Here is a 22,722-nt window from a genome sequence, read left to right as displayed (position 1 = left end):
GTATCTTTCTGGGGGGCCCTACTATGACTAATTACAATGGGATTGACACTGTACAAGTGGGATTGCTGATGTAAAATGATGTGTGATCCGCTCTGCCTGATTTCCAATCCAGTGTATTTAAACATACCAGAAACCCGGCTTCCAATTTTAAACTCCATTCTGAGCCCACTAATGATAACCATTTCAAATTTGCGACTACTACCCAACAAAAAATCATCTACATGCATCATAAAGATACCTGTAAGTTTCCCTCCATGGTGCCAATAAAACATTGCTGGATCTGCCTCCAACTGAAATGAGCCCAACTTTTAACAAAACTGACCTCACTTGAGAAACACCAACTCTGGAGGTGTCATTTAAATCGTATACACATTTATTTAGCTTTTTTGCGTTTGGTACCTCTTTCGGTGGACGGAGAAAAACTTCCCTTTGAAGTTGATGTCCCTGCAAAAAGGCAGCTTTAACATCAATGGAATAACAGTCCCAAGCATTTGTAGCTAATAGAGCCAACAAGATCTTCAGAATAATGTTTCCTGGCATAGGTGAATCTACTCATATCCTGGTCACCCAATTTTTCTTCAAACCTTCATTCCACTAGTCTGGCTTTAGCTTTATAAGTCCCATCAGGAAGCATCTTTTCTGTGGATGTCCATCAATGACACAGAGCTAGGTGTCCCCTCTGGCACCTCTGCGTATACCCAAATTCTTTCCAACTATGTAGTTTTTGCTGTTTGGCATCCTTTATTAATTTATCGTCTAATTTGTTTGAAGCTACTAAGACTTCTCGATCACTTGGGTTTCTGCTCCTTGTAGCATTACCAGCCTATGCCACATTCCTTGACCTTGTTAAGCTATGCCCTCTATCCTGCTTTCTATCATGCTCCGGACTGTTACTGTTTGATCTCCCTCTCCCATTTATAAATGTTCTTTCAACAGTTCACAATCTCTTCCTAGATGCAGGTTTACTCCCAGACCCACTGTCTGAACTGATACTATGTTTTCGTACCTTCCATTTTTGTACTTCATGTTCCCAATCCATAGGCCTAACCTCCTGTCCTTTATATCATACATTTAACTAGTTTTTATGTTTTCCAGTGGCCTTCCCTGCTCTGCCTACAATCGTCGTATCCCACTATTGACCAGCCCAACTAACTAACTAGTCTGCGCCAACTAACCTTGATAAGTGTACCCGAATAGTCTGGTTCCCATGTTGTAAAATGACACTTTTACCATCTTTACCTATAATCTTCCTCGGACCTTTCCACTCATTAAGTCTTTCTCTTTTATAGTATACCCTGTCTCCCTTTCAATGGTCATACATTGTATCTTAGAGCTTGCTGAATACTTTCTGAAACTTCAGTCTTCTATTCACGTGTAATGCATTTAAATGCTCAGAAAAGGTCGAGCTAATCGTAGTTCCCTCCCAAGCTGGGAGATGATCGCTCAGGACTGAAGGAATTTCTGGGTTTCTACCAAAAACCAACTGATAAGGACTATAGCCCCCAACCATCTGCAGTGAATTCTTATCATGGACAGCCCATGCTACAGCTGATGTCAATTTACAGCTTAGTCTATCTGCCAATATTTTATGAAGCATCTCATCTATAACTGTGTGATTTCTTTCACACACTCTTTTACTAAAAGGGCTTTCTGCTGCTGTACTCATAACTATTATATTCATGTTTCGCACATATCCTGGAACTCGTCATTAGCAAATTCCACCCCCCCACCCATCCATTATCAGTGAGAAATTTCACTGGTGGTCCCAATCCGGTCCCTATCCACTTCTTCATTACTTGATCCACAATTATTTTCATTTTTTTTTACAGTACATGATTGTCGACTAGCTAAACCTTGTTGCCAAATCTATGAAATGTAAAATAAAAATGTAATTTTCTTTGTACCACACCTTTAAATCCATCGCCACAACTTCATTGAAATCCCTCGCTAAAGGTACACTCATTATCGGCTGTGACAATGTCCTTCTGTATTTCTTACATATATCACATCTATCTCTTATCTCCTCTATAAAGTGTGTACTCTCCATCCCTTAGCAAAAGTTTGCTAATCTTTGTGAAGAAGGGTGGGCAAACTGCTGATGCAATTTTAATACAATTAGCTTTTTGTCTTCTAAATTCCTATCCCCTGACAGTAATAACACTTCTTTAACCTCCTTAGTCGAAAAGTTAGGTCTCATTAAAGGAATACAGTAGCGTCCAGATTGCATAATTTGCAAATCCACAGATTTTCCAGATACAATGGCTTTGTCGCTCTCCATGTGCAGCTTCATTTGCGCTTTCTTCATCGATAGTCTGCTCAGCAGCAATAGTATTTCGCTAGACACTTCGTAAGTGCTGATGAAATGATTGACTCCAGCTATATTACAGGGGATCACTAACCTTTTCAAAAATTTTAGGGTATTACCTCCAAATCTAAAACTGGTGGAACTCTCAAATTCTTTAACCTTATTCCGATCCTTCTCATTTAAGGAGTCCAGGTAGCATTTTACGCAACCTATTCCACAGACTGTAGATGTGCATCTGCTATCTAGCACAGTTGAAGGACTCTGCAACCAAGACATTCATTACCGCGCTGAAACTTCTTGTCACTAATACAATGCCCTTTCTTTGGTCAAAATCTTGATCTTCTTCTTCTTCTGAGTCTTCTGTCTCAGGTTTAATTTCGAACACATTATATTGTTTGGGATAGTTCATTGCGTAATGGTATTCTGAATTGCATCTAACATACAGAATGACCACACCCTGGGCATTTCTGGGGTTCATTCCTTTGTCATAACACCTCAATTCTTTTCTCCTGCCATAATTGTCCAAGGTGTCTCTGTCCTCGGTGTTTCTGTCTTCATTATTTCTAGTTACAAATCTCCTTTTGAACTGATGCCTGCGTCCTGTTTCTAAACGATCTCTCCATCCTGTTAATATTGTATCCTCCATTTTTTTGTCTTACTGCAGAATGACTCATTTGCATCATGAAAGCTGCTAGAAAGGAATGTTTTCCAAGGAATCTTTTTTAAAGCTTCTGACATCTGTTCTAGCAGTGTGTGTCTTTCTGCAAATTTAACTCCCAACCAAACTAGAAGCTTGTCTAGTAACTTAAATGCCAGCACTGATTGGGAAATTTCTACATGGAACTTTTGCAATCTTGCATGTAGTCTACTGAATTCCATTATGCAATGTTCTATAGAACTTTCCTCCAACTTCCTAAATTTGTCAAAACTGGACCACACTTCATAAGCACTTAATAAATCATCTTTTTGATAGGTCTTATCCATAAAATCTAATGTTTCCAAACTTTCATCTGTGTGCAAATGCTCAGGCTCCAACTCAGAAAATACTTTGCACCTTATTTTACTTTTGTATGGTAATGAAAGCGCCAAGGCCTTTCCATTTTTTTCTTTGGCAAGGATGTAATCCGTATCCACAGTTACTTCATTCTTCCACTGTTCATAGGGTTTACTCTCAGAAAACATCAGTGGGTAGTCAGGCCCAGAAAGTCTATATTTTGATTCAGCCATTTTTTTTGAGTGACTCCAAACCACTCTGTTCTTAAAGTTAACTCCAAATGCAGCCTTTTGGCTGAAGAAAGCCTAGTTTTCAATCTTTTACTTACAAGCAACAACTATCCTCTGCTACCACTGTTAAGCACCAATAATGGTTTGGAAATGAAGACCAAAAACAAGACAGACTCCTCCAGACAGTTTTATTGCTGGTCATAAAACTCTCCACAGACAGCACCAGTCTCACCTGGTATCCCTTTTATACAACCAAATGGGTACTTAGGTTGTTAGCTAATACTTAGCAATTGAATTCCTTTAACTTAAAAGCAAAATACTGCGGATGCTGAAAATCTGAAACAAAAACAAAAATTGCTGGAAAAACTCAGGAGGTCTGACAGCAACTGTGGAGAGAAAGACAGAGTTAAGGTTTCGAGTCCGTGACTTCTTCAGAACTAAAAAGAAGTAAAAGTGTGGTGAAATATACACTGTTTAAGGGGGGGGGGGGGGGTGGGACAGGTGAAGCTAGATAGAAGGCCAGTGATAGGTGGAGGCAAAAGGGGGGTTGCAAAAGATGCCATAAACAAAAGGTCAAAGGGGTGTTGATGGTGGTGATACTGGCTAAAAGAGGTGCCAATGGTGACATTGAGTAGAAAGCAGAATGAACAAGTGACAGATGGCCCTAGCGGAGGGGACAGGGTGGGAAAAAAGATCAAAATAATCTAAAAGGTGGGTGGGGATAAAACAATGAATGGAAAAAATAATAATAGGTGGGAACTCCTTTAACTGTTTCCTTCCGCAACACCTGGGAATCTATACTGCAGTTCATGTTCCCCAAACCCAAAGGCTTATTTTAATTTTTGTTTGTTATCTCCTTTACAAATGGAGGGTGGCTAGTTATTGTTCCAGGGATAAAGGAATGAAACCCACCCTTGGCGATTGGTTCACTCCTGCCAGATGTTCCAGTATTGAGATTATAGTGGTCACCCTTACACGTGCCCTGAGCGGTGCTGACACTGGCAGGCAAAAAGGGAAATTCAGCCTTATCCCACCTGAAGGTTCACCAGGATCACTAACAGTAGATCCCACCAGATGCATTTCAGTACTTTGTGATTTTCAGAGCCGACACTTAGTAAAAAAATGGAATATTAATCAATTCTGCATAAAATGCATGTCCTTAATCTTACCCATAGAGTGGCCTCTGGCCAACCTTGCAGGACATTTTCTTGGGAGAAGCCTACTCCTGTCACAGTCATGAAGCTCAATTGCAATGCTCGACTGGAGGTTGAAGTAATCGGCGGACTGCTGTCACACTCGGGTAATAGTCGATCTCGTGTCGAAGTCGACCCCCGGCCCAAAAACAGAAAAATCCTTAGTTTTTCACATAGCTCGTGGGGTTTTGGGGGCAGAGTTGGCGGGAATAGTCCGGTGAGTCTTTTTATTTCCATTTTAAACCATCAAAAATAGATCGCCGGGGACCGCCGTGTCCCGCTGAATTCAGGACCATGGTCAGCAACCGCCGAGGGAGTGTCATTATCGGCAGTCCCCAAGAACTGGCATGGACTTCAACCCCTCGATCCTTTGAATGCGGAGGCTGGTGGGGTGATAAGTGAGGACAAGGGTGACCCTATCATGTTTCTGGGAGGGAGGAGAAGGCGTGAGGGCGGATGCGCGGGAGATGGGCCGGACACGGTTGAGGGGTTCCTTCGCCTCCGTCGCATCTGTTCCGATGATGCTACCTTCAAAAACAGTTCCTCTGACATGTCCTCCTTCTTCCTTAACCGAGGCTTTCCACCCACGGTCGTTGACAGGGCCCTCAACCGTGTCCAGCCCATCTCCCACGCATCCAACTTCATGCCTTCTCCTCCCTCCCAGAAACATGATAGGGCCCCCTTGTCCTCACTTATCACCCCACCAGCCTCCACATTCAAAGGATCATCCTCCGCCATTTCCGCCAACTCCAGCATGATGCCACCACCAAACACATCTTCCCTTCACCCCCCTTATCGGCATTCCATAGGGATTGCTCCCTCCGGGACACCCTGGTCCACTCCTCCATCACCCCCTACTCCTCAACCCCCTCCTACGGCACCACCCCATGCCCACGCAAAAGATGCAACACCTGCCCCTTCACTTCCTCTCTCCTCACCGTCCAAGGACCCAAACACTCCTTTCAAGTGAAGCAGCATTTCACTTGCATTTCCCCCAACTTAGTCTACTGCATTCGTTGCTCCCAATGTGGTCTCCTCTACGTTGGAGAGACCAAACGTAAACTGGGCGACCGCTTTGCAGAACACCTGCGGTCTGTCCGCAAGAATGACCCAAACCTCCCTGTCGCTTGCCATTTTAACACTCCACCCTGCTCTCTTGCCCACATGTCTGTCCTTGGCTTGCTGCATTGTTCCAGTGAAGCCCAACGCAAACTGGAGGAACAACACCTCATCTTCCGACTAGGCACTTTACAGCCTTCCGGACTGAATATTGAATTCAACAACTTTAGGTCGTGAGCTCCCTCCCCCATCTCCACCCCCTTTCTGTTTCCCCCTTCCTTTTTTTTCCAATAAATTATAAAGATTTTCCTTTTCCCACCTATTTCCATTATTTAAAAAAAAACACCCCCACTAGAGCTATACCTTGAGTGCCCTACCATCCATTCTTAATTAGCACATTCGTTTAGATAATATCACCAACTTTAACTTTAACACCTATGTGTTCTATTGTACTATTGTTGTTGACATCTTTCACTGCTTGTTTGTCCCTACAACCACACCGCCCCCCCCCCCACCCCACCTCTCTCTCTCCGGCCCCCACACACACACCTTAAACCAGCTTATATTTCAACTCTTTCTTGGACTCGAACTCAAGTTCTGTCGAAGGGTCATGAGGACTCGAAACGTCAACTCTTTTCTTCTCCGCCGATGCTGCCAGACCTGCTGAGTTTTTCCAGGTAATTCTGTTTTTGTTTTGGATTTCCAGCATCCGCAGTTTTTTTGTTTTTACCTCAAAAATACTACTTGCCTTAAAAACCAACTCTCGACTTTTGGCCAAAATATTTGGTCTCAAAACGTCGACTTTTTCACGAGCATATACGATATGTTTTACATTTAAACCTCCTGGTTCTTCCAAATTGCCTACTATCCACTTTGATTCCATCAAACCTCCCCTCCCTTCACTTTTGGCACCAGAAGATAGTTTAATGCTCTAATAAACACATAAAAGACGTGGTGTTTGCAATCTACACCCCATGCATCGAAATCATAAGAGGTGACTAATTCTTATGTACCTCAAAATAAGGACAGTAATCCTAAAACCTTTGGATCTTTTCTCAGGTAAATAATATTTATCGGAGATGAATTCTAGATTTTTTTTTATGACTCACACTCCCCAGAACATGTCGGATCATGCTATTTGTAAGAAAACAAGAGAGGGAGAGACAGAAAGAGACACCAATTTGGAACTTGATATGTCTTGTGCCCATTTTTTTTTACTCCATTTTAAATTCATGTGGCATTAAAGGCTGGAAATTAGGGGTCAACTGCCTGTTGAAGGACCCCATTGAAAGATTTGTCAGAAATTCCTGCACATTGCTCTGGGAGCTCCTCAGGGCAGCATTCTAGGCCCAAAGATGTTTCATTAATGACCCTCTGTGCATTTTAAGGTAAGAAATTGGACTGTTTGCAGGTGATTGCACAATGCTTAATCCCATTCACGATTGTTCAGATAATGAAGCAGTCCGTGCAGCACATGCAGCATAACCTGGACAACATTGAGGCTTTGGTTAGTAAGTGGCTGGTAACATACATATTACAAAAGTGATGGACAATGATCATCTCCAACAAGAGAGAGTTTTACAACCTTCCCTTGACATTCAAATTCATTACATCACCAAATTCCCCATCATCAACATCCTGGGGCTTATAATTGATCAGACACTCAACAGAAACAGCCAAATAGCTACTAAGGCAGGTCAGAGGCTGATTAGTCTCCAACAAGTGGTTCACCTCCCATCTCTTCAAAGCCTCTCCAACATCTCCAAGGCTCAAGTCAGGAGTGTGATGGAATGTTCTCCACTTGCCTAGATGGGTGCAGCTGCAACAATACTCCAGAAGTTTGACAACACCCAAGACAAAGTAGTCCAGCAGCTCATACATCACATTAAACATCCATTCCCTCCACTACCATTGTAGTGAGGCAGCAGTGTATCCTAAGTTCAGGATGCACTGCAGCACCTTGCTAAATTCCTCCACCATTACCTCCAAAACATGCGGTCTCCACTCCCTAGGCTGACAAGGGGAGTAGCTGCATGGGAACAGCACCTCCAAGTCACACATCATCCTGACTTGAGCATGTTCCTTCGTTGTCGCCAGGTCAAAACCCTGGAATTCACTCTTGAACAGCACTGTGGGAGTATCTTCACCACATGGACAGCATTTCAGGAAGGCTCATTACCACCTTCTCAAAAGCAACTAGGAATGGGTTATTACTGCTGCCCTGCTAGCAACACTAACCCCATACACTGCCCTTCTGTCCTTCCTTCATCAGTACTGTATCAAAATCCTGGAGTTCTTGATCAAACACCATTCTGGAAACAACCGCACTGCACGGATTGCAGAGGCTCAAGAAGGCAGTTCACCATCAGCTTCTGAGAGCGACACAGGATGGGCAATAGATGCCATATCAGTGATGCCCAAATCCTGAAAATGAATATAAAATAACAACTGAATTACTCAGATTCCGGTTAATTTACAATTAGACTTTCTGGCCTAAAAGGCACATAGCTCCAACTCATAAGCAGAATAACACTGCTTCCAATAAAATCCTTTCCTTCAAAAAGATAGCTTAACATAATCATATCCTTCTGAAACAACCTATCATTTGACTTACCATGAACAGTTCCAAAGAAAATCCACTGGTATATACCTAACTGTTGTCTAATGCATGACTATGTCATTCTCAATTTGTGGCATCATTACATTTCAGTGTCACAATTGAAAGCCATCACATTTGCACCCAATTAGCACCAACAAATCATATCTAAAGATGTACAGAACATACTCATCAAGAAGTACCAAGAGGGAAGGAAAATTACCAAAGATTAAAGTTATACAGACAACAAACAATTTAACAAGAGTGGAAGCCAATGAAATTATTCCAGTTACTTTTGTTTTTAAAATGCTGTCATTATTTATCAGTAATTTCAGGAGAATAAGAAACATAAATTATTAGAAATTCATTTTTAAAAATTGCAATATTAAGCATATGTATATACTTGACTTTTGCATGTTTGAACATTTGATATAAAGGCTTTTTCATCTGGCTATGTCAGATAGCTTAGATTTAAGTTTTAAAACAAAAACAGAATTACCTGGAAAAACTCAGCAGATCTGGCAGCATCGGCGGAGAAGAAAAGAGTTGATGTTTCGAGTCCTCATGACCCTTCGACAGAACTTGAGTTCGAGTCCAAGAAAGAGTTGAAATATAAGCTGGTTTAAGGTGTGTGTGTGTGTGTGTGTGTGTGTGTGTGTGTGTTGGGGGGGGGCGGGTGGGGAGAGAGAGAGGGAGAGAAGTGGAGGGGGTTGGTGTGGTTGTAGATTTAAGTTTTGCTGGATTCACCCACTACTTAAATGAAGGTGCACAACCAAAAAGCAGGCTCCCAGTATTCAGCAAATGTCCTTTTTACATTGGTAGACTACAGATCCCACAATGTATTACTGCCAATGTATGCCTCATTGTTACAGGCCAACCCCCCACCCCCTGCAGAATGCAGCTTAAGATTTTTTTTTTCAACAATTTGGTCAGATAGGGTGGGGCTTACAAACTTGAAGTCTGTGAATTAGCCTGTTTTGCTCTCAAACATAAAAATATTATCTATTATTTCCTTAATTCCCCTTACCAAAAATGCATCCTTTTGCAATTTTCTACATTAAATGTAGAATTATGTCAAAATTATGCTGAAAATTAATCTACCCATGTGCTCTTGAAGTCACGTGCAGCCTTCCTCACAGTTAACTCTTGTCCATACGTTGTGTAGTACATAGAATTCATAGAAGGTACAATAGTGAAAGAGGGCATTTAGCCCATCCATTCCACCATAATGTTTATGCTTCAAGTGTGCAAATAGACCAAATCACCTGCCATGTTTATCTCCTTGTTCTTCATGCACCTATCCAACCTAAACTTGAACTTTGATGTAGTTTCTGCCTTAATCACCAACTCCAGTGGTAAATTCCCACAACCTAAAAGCTCGATGTAAAGATGGTTTTCCTGCCCTCTGTTTTAAATGTCTTACACCTAATCATTTATCTATGTTTTCTTGTTCTAGAGCCCTCAATGATTGGAAACAGTCTGCTTATATCTACCATATCCCATCCTTCTCCACCATATTGTCCTATAAGCTTGTCCAAATGAAAAGGAGCCAATTTTTTCCAAGTCTTTCCTTGTAGTTGTACTTCCTCAGATCATGGAACATCTTAGTGAATCTTCACTGCAGCCACTTTAAAGTCTTAGTGTCCTTCCTATTGTGTGAAGCCCAATATTGCACACAGAACTCTACACAGATCTTACTAAGGGAATCAAATGTTATGGGAGAAACAGGCAGGCAAGTGGGCTTAAGGCCACAATTAAATCAGCCGTGATTTTAATGAATAGCATGATGGGCCGAATGGTCTACTCCTCCTATTTATGTTCTTAAGGTTTATTCAGACTTATCATTGCCCAATTTGCACAAAGATCAAAAGACAATGATCCTAATATAGACTCTGGAGACATTCCTTCAGTTTAGAAACCATCCATTAACCATTACTCTCTGTTTTAACTTCTCATCCATGCTGCCACAGTTGATTTATTATTATTCACTTTAGTTTAATCAACAAGTCTCCAATTAGGCACCTTTTGGAAATGCATTTATACAATTTCCACTAGATTGCCTTTATCAAGAAGTGTTTTTCTTTATTATAACTTACATATTGTTAAATTAGTGGACAGTTTATTCAATTTTTCTGTTTTGTAGCAAATATGGATGGTTTTCATCAATAATTACTGATGGCCAGGATAATATATGTATTTCAATATCCTCAGCAAAATTAATAATGGTGGCATAGGTTTAATCAACTAATAGTTGTGCTGAGTTCCTATGAAACAGAAAGAAACCCACCACTAGATATTTAAAAATGCAATTTGTATGTAGATTCATACAGGAAACAATTTCCTTCTAAAATGTTCCTTCCATTGCTTTGATCTAGAAAGAGATGCCTATTTTTAAGTGATGAGATACAACATGCTATCAAAGTTCGCAGGCATTGTATGTGCACTCATGTACAATGGTACAGTACTGGGTTAGAGAGTAACAATGGAGTCAGAATGAGCTTGTATTAATACATAGGTCACTATATTTGACAAGCCAAAGTGAAGGGGTAACATTAGGAATGTGGGGGAAGGGAAGTACAAATTTAGATAATACCTTAAGATGGTCAGTTACTATTTTGTAATAGAAGAGCAAAAGACTAAGGATGCTGGAAATCTGGAACAATAGAAAATTCTGGAAATACTAGTTCAGGCATCATCATTGGAGAGAGAAACACAGTTAATGAGCAGTATTTAATGGTTGTAGCGGTAGGCCTGTCCTCCTGCTGGAGAAGCAGTGGCAACCCCGCCCCAGATTTTTCCAGGAGCCCCATCAGGATTAAGTGACAATTAGGCAGCCAGTTGGCTGCCATCAGAATTACTGCCTCCACCGGACGCAATTTCCCGCTATAATTTCTGGTGTGGGTGAATGACCCGCTTCCGAAAGCTGCCTGTCAATAAGAGACCTGCAACTCTTCAGCATCATTAGTGGCAGTGCCACTGGGAGCAGTGGTCACTGCCAGTACTGCAGTAGCCCTAAGGCTGAGGATTGTTACTGGAGCCCCCGGAAGAAGGTGAGTAGGACAGGATCGTCGGCGAAGAGGTTGGGAGGTGGGAGGTTGGGGAGCCGGGGGGGGGGGGGGGGGGGGGGGGTCGGGGTGGGGTGTGTGTCATGTGTGTGTGTGTGTAGGGGGCTGGCGGAGATCGTGGGCATGGGTCCCCATATTTCCACCAGCTGATGTTGCATAGGGCTCTGGAAAAGGGGCAGATGGGCACCCAAGTCCCCCCACCCCTTCAACTAGGCTACAGGCATGCCTGCTAGGCTTTAACTGGTGGTTTGCCCACATGGCATGGCCCCTGCCTCCCGTTGGTATTCAAGGGCATTAAGGGCCTCAATTGGCCTCTGAGCAGGAAGGCTATTCTCGACCCTACCCATCCTGGACTTAATTGGGGGTATGGTTGAAGGGAGGCGGGGGGAGAGTTGGGAAGGTGATGCAGTCTCCAATCTACATGTTCTCGCCTCATTATACCGTTGCCACCCCCACCACCACAACCTCCAAGAGGGCATTATATTCCACCCAACATTTCAGGCCAATGACCTTTCAAGCAACACAGATGGAGTAACATTGAAACACATAAATTTGGACGCCTTAAATGTACGAGTGCCTTGTGAGGCACACCTAGCTGTGTGTTATCCCATTTTTATTTTATGTTTCCAGCATTCCAATCTTTCCTTTTAGTTTATTCCATATCATCCTGTCTACATAGAGTAAAACATGAGTGGGAGGGAGTTACAGCCCATAGCATTCAGTCAAGTTGTTATAGGACATCTCCTGTTCATGATTATATTGTAATATTGAGGTATCTTCACACTGCTGCGAAAACAAATATTTCTCATGTTATCCTCATAGCTGTGTGCTTTACGTCATAAAATGGGGTGTGCTTCAAGAATACATTGCAGGTTACAAAAACTTTTAACACAGGCCTCAGATGCCAGCAGTGCATATCGAAAACCTTTGCATAAAGCCATAGCATGCTGTTCAAAGATTGCCTACTTCTGTCTCCATACCAACCTTTGCCTCCTACTTTAGCCCATCTGCTGTTCCATACCTTTGTCACCTCTAGACTAACCTGGTCCAATGCCCTCCTGACCAGCCTTCTATCATCTACCTCCCTCATCCAGTGTTTTTCTTATTCTGCAGCAAGTTCCAGTCATATACCATCCTGACCCAGCTGACATACATTAGCTTTTGGTTCCCTCCCAGCAGCTCAAATTTAAAATTCCCATCCTCACTTTTAACTCATCTCACAGTCTTGTCTTCACCTATCTCTGTAAACTCCACCAGCCTTTTAACCATCGCTCTCAAATTTTCTTCTTCTCTAACTCTTACCTTTTGTGTATGCCTCTCTCTTTTGGCCCCACCACTGGTGGCTGTCTCTTTGATTTTGGTTTCTCAGCAGTGTGGGGATAACTCAGTATCACAATATAATCATGAACAGAAGACTTCCTATAACAGCTAGACTGCTGTAACTTCCTCCCACTCATGTTTTACCCTAGGTAGACAGAACGATTCAGAATAGACTATAAGGAAAGATCAGAATGCTGGAAATATAAAATAAAAATATACTCTGGAATACTCTGCATCAGCAGCTCCAACTTGCTCCTTCTCTTTCAGGCGATCCTTAAAGCTCAACTCTTTGACCAAGCTTTTGTTACCCGCCACCCCTACCCACTGTCCCCCACCATCCCTACAACAACCACCTCCCCCACCCCCCCTCAGCCTCCTAGCCCCAGTGTCCCCTCCTTTGGTCAGGATCCATTTATTGCTGGTTATGCTTATGGCATGGTTGTTTTTAAATGGTTGTGAACTTATGCACTGCATACGCCAGGTTTACAAACGTGTGCTGCTGAATGGGGAGACTCCACATCAGTTATACAAAGTCATAATATGCCCCTTATACGCATGTCATACTTTATACAAGAATCTTTAATGTAAACTATGATAACAACAATTTGCCTCTACATAGCACCTTCAATGTAGCAAATTATCCTAGGGAGTGTTCGCAAACATAATTACAACATTTTACACTGAGCCACAGAAGGAAATATTAGGACAGAGGACCAGAAACTTGGGCAAAAAGGTAGTTTTAAGCAGCATCCTATAGGAGGGGAAGGCAGTGGAAAGGCTTAGAGATTTAGGGAGGGAATTCCAGAGCTTTGGACTGAGGTGACTGAAACAAAAGGTGGTGCAATGGAAACCAGGAATGTACAAGAGGAACCATATTATATGATAGTAACTATGCTCAGCTTAAATCCTCATGGATAAATTTTGCAAGGTCGTGTGCCAATAATGTCTTGCAACAGGGAAGCTGCAAAGAAAAAGCATGTGCTTTATTGTGGGAAACTTGCATGGTTCAAACCCATGGAGGATTGCAATAACACATTAGCACCCTCTGAAAAACAGAAAATGAGGTAGGAGAGTATATAATAAACTTTACTTATTTTGATTAAGGTATTTTTTATATCCTTTTGTTATATATCTAGCATACACCTGTTACATAAAATCAATCTTATAATGAACTCAGGGGTCATAATGGGTGTTGGTAATCTAAATGAATGCCTTGGCTCCTCCCTTTATGGATCATGACTCAGGAGTTTGGAATGACTGGAAAATGTAACGATGAAGTTCCATTACTATATGCTAGAAATTATAAATTTAAAAGATTTTGAAATAAGAGTTTTCATTCTGGAATATTTCCCCCAAAACAGAGTGCTGGGCCCATGACAAAGGAAAGGGAAAGCATGTAGATGAGGAAGTGAAGGGGGCTGCGGGTGGACCTATCAGGAACTCCAAAGGTAATGGTGCCATTACTGGAGATGATCTGATTATGAATGGATAAGTCAAGTTGAAGCTGACAACAGAGAAGCACTGAAAGCTAGGGCAATCGAGTGCATTAAAGGTTGCAGCGAACTCAAGGAGGAGAAGGGGCAATGCACAGTCACAGTAAACAATTTAAACTTGCTACTTTAAAAAGTATCTGGATGAGCACTTGGCATGTCATAACATTCAAGGCTAAGGGGCAAGTGCTGGTAAAAGGGGTTAGGTAGGTGGGTCAGGTGTTTCTCACATGTCGGTGCAGACTTGATGGGCCGAAGGGCCTCTTCTGCACTGTGATTCTATGTGATACTATATATAAAGTTAAACATGCTATTGGGTGATTCATATTGGTTTAGGGGCACTAATAGAACAGGACTAACTACATTATTAAACTCTGTTTTCATTTATCTCCTCTTTGCATTCCCCAATCACTGTCCACTAATATTACAGACAAGAGGGATGCCCTTAGACCTCTGGTAACATGGCACTGTTCTATGCCGCTGTCCCACAGTTTCAGATGCAGCTTCTGCTTAGCACCTTCCCTGACAATAACAGCTGAGATTAGGAAAAGGCTCTAAGGCAACATCATAAAGCATGGACATTTAACTGTGCTTGCATAACTGGAATGTTTGGGCAAAAGGGAACACCTTTTCTTAACTAACGTGGGCTGGATTTTCTCCTTAAGAATCTGAAACTACGAGTTGGCCCATTTCCTAACATTGCGTTCCTGACTTCTGAAAGTCAGACTTTCATGACTCTCCATATCCTCTTAACATATCTTGATCTTGTTCAAATTACCCAACAGGCATTCATTAAAAAAACATCAAAGAATGAAGAACTTGCTCCAGCCTCATAAAGCTATCAATCTTACAAAACTAGCACTTCAAGGTGTGTAAACAGTACCCTGCTGATCTGAGTCCATAAGACATTCTCAGAAACCAGTCAAGCATTCATAATGAAGCCATCTGCAAAAAAAACAAATGCCTGAACATCTGTTCCAGCTACATATGTTGATACAGTTGCCAGGTGGCCTCATTATTGGAGTCCACAACATTGGCCAAGGCTCTAGGGGGAATTAATCACCACTGGGATTTGCTAATCATTGCATTCATTTGCACCCCATTGAGGAGGCTGTAAAATTGGAGCTGGTTCTTTTCAGTGTAAGGGTGCTAAAAGATAAGCTTTCAACCTTTAAGTGTGATTTTTGCTTTGAATTTACTGAGCAACTGACTAATATCCCCCAATATAACTAAAAAAGCTTTTTATGCATGTTTCAAAATGTGGATTTCAGTAATTTAAGATCAGGTTACCCATACGATCATACGAATTAGGAGCAGGAGTCGACCACTCCGCCCAGCGAACCTGCTCCGCCATTCAATAAGTGCATGGCTGATCCGAATGTAACCTCAACCCCCACATTCCTGAAGGATGTCTTTTTAAAACATTTTATTTTGGCTTGAGAAGCTGCCAGTTGTCCTGGTCCATGGTATATTTTACATTTGGTTTTATGCAAATGAGTTTGAGCAGAAAGTCAAGGGGGGAGAGAAGTCTTTTCAAAGCAGGTCTAATTTGGATCAGAATTGGCAATTCCGTTCATAGCAAATTTTCTTTGTCAAATTTTCCCTGCTCTATGTGAAGCGGTTTCTACAAGATTCCATAGACTGGAAATGACAATGCTATTTGCTGCCTAATAGAGAGCGGTTCTATGAAGTGAACAATATGTAAAGCAAGGGAGCTATAAACCATGATGGCCCCATTGAAGGGTCATGAATCAAATCACTGAGGGTAATCTATTCAGAGAGACTTTGTCATGCAGAGTAACACGGGGAAATATCAAGCCCCTTAGTGGATTAAAGGTTTAAAATGAGTCAGAGTCACACTGCTCTAACATTGACCTATTCTTAATGAATAGATTCAGCATGATTAATTGTTGTGTTAGTTAATGTAATTAATTGAGTACAAAATGGAATTGAACTTACAGACTCCTCAGTTAAGAAGGGGCTGATTTGTTGCACAGCATGATAGTGACAATGGCCTGGATTTTCACTGAGTCAGGATGACCTGGGAGCCCTTTAAAAATGGCAGGCTAGTCCTGATTCCAAGATTCCTGACCCCATCCCTGGAATGTCTGATTTTCAGGATTGCCTTTAAAGTGTGCAGGATAGTTCCCGTCAAAAGCCCGCATCAGGCACTCCCATTCTGGCCATCTTCATTGCGGAGATAGGCATGTCCCACTCCTCCGCAATTTTCTTGGAGTTGGGTTAGGTTTTTAAAGAGTTGTGGTTCACAGCCTCTCAGAGGAGTCATGAACCATACTCTGCATGAGGGGACCTTTTAAAAGATAAACTTAAAAAGGTCCTCCCCTTGGCCTCTATGCCAAGCTCTGTCCATCCACCCACCCTCTATGGCCCCTCATGCCACATATGCCAAGCTCTGTCCTTCCACCCACCCCCTATGACTCCTCATGCCCCCTATGCCAAACTCTGCCTTTCCACCCACCCCCTATGGACCCTCATGCCCCCATGCCAAACTCTGCCCTTCCACCCACCCCCTATGGCCCCTCATGCTTCCTATGCCAAGCTCTGGCTTTCCAACCATCACCTATGTCCCCCATGTCAAGCTTTGGCACTTCCATAGGCGGCACTTGCACTATACACTGTCTAGAACCAATGAACCCTTTAGTGACAACAAGATGTGTGAAAACAGCTTGAAGTAATAAATTCATAACTTTCTCCTTTATTGGAAAAGTAATTTCACATCAAACTAATAAAAGTGTCAATCATCTAAACCCTTTAAAGTATCATTAACAAAACCACAAACCCTCGAAACCACTTAACTTTTTGTTAACAAATATTGTGAAATTGACAGCAGAGATCAGAGAGCCTGAAACAAAAACAGAAAATGCTGGAAAAACTCAGCAGGTCTAGCAGCATCTGTGGAGAGAGAAACAGAGTTAACGTTTCGAGTCTGTATTACCCTTCTTCAGAGCTGAAGAGAAGCAGAAATGTGATGAAATTTGTACTGTTTAAGAGGCTGGAGCAGGTAAAGCTGGAAAGAAGACCAGCAATAGGTGGGGACAAAGGAGAGATTGACGAAGATGTCATTAACAAAAGGACAAAGGATAGAAAATGGGATAAAAGGGGGGATATAAAATGGGATAAAACAATGAATAAATTAATAAAAATAAAAATAAATGAAAATAAGTGAATAAAACATAAAAATGAATGTAGAAAAGAGATTTAAAAAGAAGTGAGGATAGAGGAGAGAGTTCATGGTCTGAAGTTGTTGGACTCAATGTTAAGTCCGAACGGTTGTAAAGTATCTATTCGGAAGATGAGGTGCTGTTCCTCCAGTTTGAGTTGGGCTTCATTGGAACATTGCAGCAGGCCAAGGGCGGACATGACAGCAGGATGGTGAGTTGAAATGGCAAGCAACAGGAAGGTCTGGGTCATTCTTGTGGGCAGACCAAAGGTGTTCCACAAAGCAGTCACCCAGTCTGCGCTTGGTCTCCCCAATGTAGTAGTAGGCCAAATTGAAGGAGGTGCAAAGTGAAGTGCTGCTTCACCTAAAAGGAATGTTTGGGCGCTTGGACAGTGAGGAAGGAGGAGGTAAAGGGGCAGGTGTTGCACCTTTTGCGATTGCATGGGAAGATGCCTTGGGAACGGGATGAGGCGTTGGGGGTGATGGAGGAGGGGACAAAGGTGCCCCAGAGGGAACCATCCCTACAGAATGCTGACTGGGGGTGTCTATATGACCCTTCTTCAGAGCTCAAGAGAAGTGGAAATGCAATTAAATTTATATTGTTTAGAAGTTGGGGTGGGGGGGTGCTGGGGTGGTGCAGGTGGAGCTGGATAGAAGGCCAGAGATAGGTGGGGACAATGGAGAGATTGACAAAGATGTCAGGAACTGAAGAACAAAGGAGTGTTGATGGTAGTGGTTAGTGCTGAAAAAGGTGCTAATAGTGGCATAAAGATTAGAAAGCAGAAAGTGATTATAGCAGGGGTAGCATTGCATGAAAGAATAACACAGAACAAGTAACAGATCGCCCTGTGGGGGAATGGGGTGGAGGGGCAGTGGTGGGGGGAAAAGGATAGAAAATGGAATAAAAATGGGGATAAAACCACAGATAAATGAATAAAAATAAAAATAAATGAATAAGAAATAAAAATGAATGCAGAGAAAAGGGGGTTATGAAAGGGGGTGAGGGTGGATGAGAGAGTTCATGATCTGAAGTTGTTGAACTCAATGTTACGTCCAGAAAGCTGTAAAGTGTCCATTTGGAAAATGAGGTGCTGTTCCTCCAGTTTGCGTTGAGCTTCACTGGAACATTGCAGCAGGCCAAGGATGGACATGTGGGCATGAGAGCAGGATGGTGTGTTGAAATGGCAAGCGACAGGGAGGTCAGGGCCATGCTTGTGGACAGACCGGAGGTGTTCTGCAAAGCGGTTACCCAGTCACCCATCTCATTCTCTGTTGCATATGTTCTGATAATGCCACTTTCCAAAATGGCACTTCTGACATGTCTTCCTTTTTCCTCAACTGAGGTTTCCCCCCCACTGTGCTTGACAGGGCTCTCCACCCATCTCCTGCGCCTCTGCCCTCATATCTTCCCCTCCCTCCCAGAACCATGATAGGGATCCCCTTGTCCTCACTTTTCACACCACCAGTTTCCATATTCAAAGGATCATCCTCCGCCATTTCGCCCAACTCCAGCATGAATCCACCACCAAACACATCTTCCCCTCACCCCAACGCTCTGGGACACCCTGGTCCACTCCTCCATCATCCCCAACACCTCATCCGCTTCCCACGGCACCTTCCCATGCAATCACAGAAGGTGCAACACCTGCCCCTTCACCTCCTCCTTCCTCACCATCCAAAGGCTGGGTAACTGCTTTGCGGTACACCTTTGGTCTGTCCGCAAGCATGACCCAGACCTCTCTGTCACTTGCCATTTCAACACACCATCCTGCTCTCATACCCACATGTCCGTCCTTGGCCTGCCGCAATGTTCCACTGAAGCCCAACACAAACTGGAGGAATAGCACCTCATCTTCTGATTAGGCACTTTACAGCCTTCATGACTTAACATTGAGTTCAGCAACTTCAGACCATGAGCTCTCTCCTCTATCCTCACCCCTTTTTCTACATTCATTTTTATTTTTTATCCACTAATTTTTATTTATTTTTATTCATTTATATTCATTGTTTTATCCCCTTTTCTATCCCCCCTTTTATCCCATTTTCTGTTTTATCCCCTTTTCTTTCCCCCCTTTTATCCCATTTTTTATCCTTCTTTCCCCACCACCGCACCCTCCCCCATCCTCAAAAGGAGCATCTGTTACTTGTTCCATGTTGTTCTTTCACACAGTGCTTACTTTTGTTCTGCTATTATCACATTCTGCATTCTAATGCCACTATCAGCACCTTTGTAGCCCTTACCACTACCATTATCACTCCCTTTATCCATTTGTTCATGACACCTTTGTCAATCTCACCTTTGTTCCCACCTATTGCTGGTCTTCTATCCAGCATGAACTACTCCAAGCCCTTTAAACAGTACAAATTTCATCACATTTCTACTTCTCTTTACTTTGAAGAAGGGTCATACGGACTTGAAACATTAACTCTGTTTCCCTCTCCACAGAGGCTGCTGAACCCGCTGAGTTTTTCCAGCATTTTCTGTTGTTTCAGATTTCCAGCATCCACAGTATTTTGCTTTTATCTCGGAGAGCCTGAGCTATCAATCAAGCAACATTTTCTCTGGGGCTCAGCTGCTTCAACAAGAATAATATAAGTCTGGGCTCTCAGCCAAGCCTCATTATGTATGCTTGGCTAAGAGCCCAGACATCCATTAATTGGGTCAAAGTCCCTCAGCAATGAGCTGGGCCTTTTAAACTAGCCGCCTCTGCACTTAGCAGCCCCTGTGGCTGCCTCCAAACTTCTTCCTGGATTGGCTGGCCTGATTCCAGGCTGCACCCACATGCACCCCCCACCCCCACCCTCCCAGCTCCCCCGCCCATTCCCCCCCACCAATCCTGGGCAATGCGGATCACACCTCTGCAGGCACTTCCTTCGGAGGTGGGCGGGCCAAAGCAGGAATTTCCCCAATTTCCACTACCCGCCTCAAGGATGAAAATCCAGGCCAATGTGTCTCAGTCCTAGTTCTAATGGGATGTTTAAGGTGCAAACCTTAAGCATGAAGCAGTGGTGACAAATGTAGGTGTATTATAAAGGAGCCAACACATTCCTCTCATTCTATCTGCCCATGAAAAGTTGCCTCAAATGAAAGAATCCACTGTTGTTTCCATTTGCAGTTCTATACATGCTGGTTGCCCTCTCAGTGGTAAATCATGAGAATGGCTACATAGATATTAGAAGCTCATTTGAAAAAGAGTCTGATCTCATCCTTATCCATTGTTTACTTCCCAGACTGAATAGTGACCAGAAGCAAGAATCCTAGACAATTTCCTCGCCCTAGCCTAGGGACACAGAGATCAGTCGTCATCCACGAGCTATCATCAACAAACTCAGCAATGTTAGCAAGGCTCATCCATCACAGCAGCTGCACATATAACCAGTCAGCTGTGGGGGCCTCAAAACAGATTATAATGTGCGACAGCAGCCACAGAAATTAAAACACACATTCAAGGCAAAAAAAGTACATTATGCTCACAACCCACAATTGAGCCTGAGTTGAGCTTCCAACCTCATTTTCATACTATCACTAAAACCGCCCATTTCTATCTCTGCAGCATCGTTCAAGTTTGCCCCTGTCTGAGTTCATCTGCTTCTGAAATCCTCATTTATGTCTTGGTTACCTCTAGACTTGGCTATTCAAATGCACTCCTGGCTGATCTCACATATTCTACTCTCCATAAACTTGAGGTAATTCAAAACTCAGTGTCTTAACTTGTACCCAGTGCAGTTCCCCTATAACGTCTGTGCTTGCTGACCTACATCAAACAATGTCTTCATTTTAAAGTTCTCACCCTTGTTTTCAAATCCCTCCATGGTCTCACCCTTCCCTATATCTGCAATCTCCTCCAGCCCTAAAACCCTCAGCGATATCTGAGCTTCTCTAATTTTGGCCTCTTGTGCATCCTCAATTTTAATCACTTTTGGTGGCTGGGTGCCTAGGCCAAAAACTCTGGAAACCCCTCCCTATACTTCTCCATCTCTCTAACTCGCTATTCTCCTTTAAGACACTCCTTAAAACCTGCATCTTTGACCAAGCTTTTGGTCATCTGACCTAAAATCTCATGTGATTCAGGGTCATACTTATAATGTTCCGGAGTAGTGCCTTGGGACAATCTTATTACATTAGCAATGCTGTATAAATATATACAAGCCTCCCTGAAAGCTTGAGATGGATCATCTGTTGCAGCCAAAACTGCCCCTCAGTGGTGCAATTTTAGTACTAGATACACATAGCTGGATCTGTCTAAAAATTACTGCTAGAAAATATCGCTATCTCTCCAAAAGAGCAATACTGAGAATTTAATGCTGAGAATTTAAATAACTCATTTTATTTCACAGCGACTTTTCAACAAGATGAATTGTTATTGTATTGTATTGAATTGTGTTGAATTGTATTGTTAACCCAAAGTAAATTGCGTAAAGCATGAAAGGACATTATAAGTTCAGCTCCTAGATCCAGGGATCACTTTTCTCAACATTTCAAAGTAGGGAAGTTATGCTGAATCTGTACCGAATCTCAGTTAGACCTGACTTAATCTACTGCATGCAGTTCTGGTCACCATAGTAAAAAAGGCACTGGAGACGATGCCGAGAAGATTCACAAAGATGATACAAAAAATGCATACATATACAAATGAGAAAAGGAATTGATACACTAGATCTCTTTTCACTTCAAAGGGGACGACTGAAGGGTGGCCTAATAGAGGTTTTTAAAATTATGAAGGGTGTGCATACAGGTAGAATGTTTCCTCTTATAGGGAAGAGCATAACTAGAGGCCATCAACACAAGATAGTCACCAAGAAATCCAATAGAGAATTTGACAATAATTTTTTTTAACCAAACACTGGTGAGAATGTGGAACTCACTACCACAGGGAGTGGTTGAAGTGAATAGTATAGACACATTTAAGGGAAAGCTAGATAAGTGTGTGGGAGAATAAAATAGATGGTTACAATAACAGGTTTAGATAAGGAAAGATAGGAAGAGGATCGAATGAAGTATAAACACTGGTTGGGCTGAATGGCCTGTTCCAACCCATACATCAATCTTATGCAAACTATATTATTTCAATGCATGATAGTTTAACAGCCAACTTATTGATTCATACATGAAAAACTGCCTATGGTATTTGATCCAACTATATATAAAGCTTTTTGAAATTTAATCTCCCTCACCTTCCTGAAGGAATTTTCTCTTTCCCTCACAAAAACAGATATAAATTGGGACTTTATTTTCTCTCTAAGTGGCTTTCTGTTCAATTCTCAGTCCTCAATTAGTCGCACAGTTCT

The 22,722-nt window shown here is 42.4% G+C and overlaps 1 protein-coding gene across 1 annotated transcript in view; it reads right to left on the bottom strand.

Moving 5' to 3' along the window:
* dok6 (docking protein 6) overlaps positions 1–22,722 on the bottom strand; it is a 425,625-nt gene that overhangs the window by 317,509 nt on the left and 85,394 nt on the right. The gene's annotated exons all lie outside the window — the stretch shown is intronic.

This window comes from Carcharodon carcharias, chromosome 6 (genome assembly GCF_017639515.1).
Source record: "Carcharodon carcharias isolate sCarCar2 chromosome 6, sCarCar2.pri, whole genome shotgun sequence".
Classification (NCBI taxonomy): domain Eukaryota; kingdom Metazoa; phylum Chordata; class Chondrichthyes; order Lamniformes; family Lamnidae; genus Carcharodon; species Carcharodon carcharias.
The sequence above is the reverse complement of the archived record's forward strand: the minus strand, read 5'-3'. Positions and strand labels throughout refer to the sequence as shown.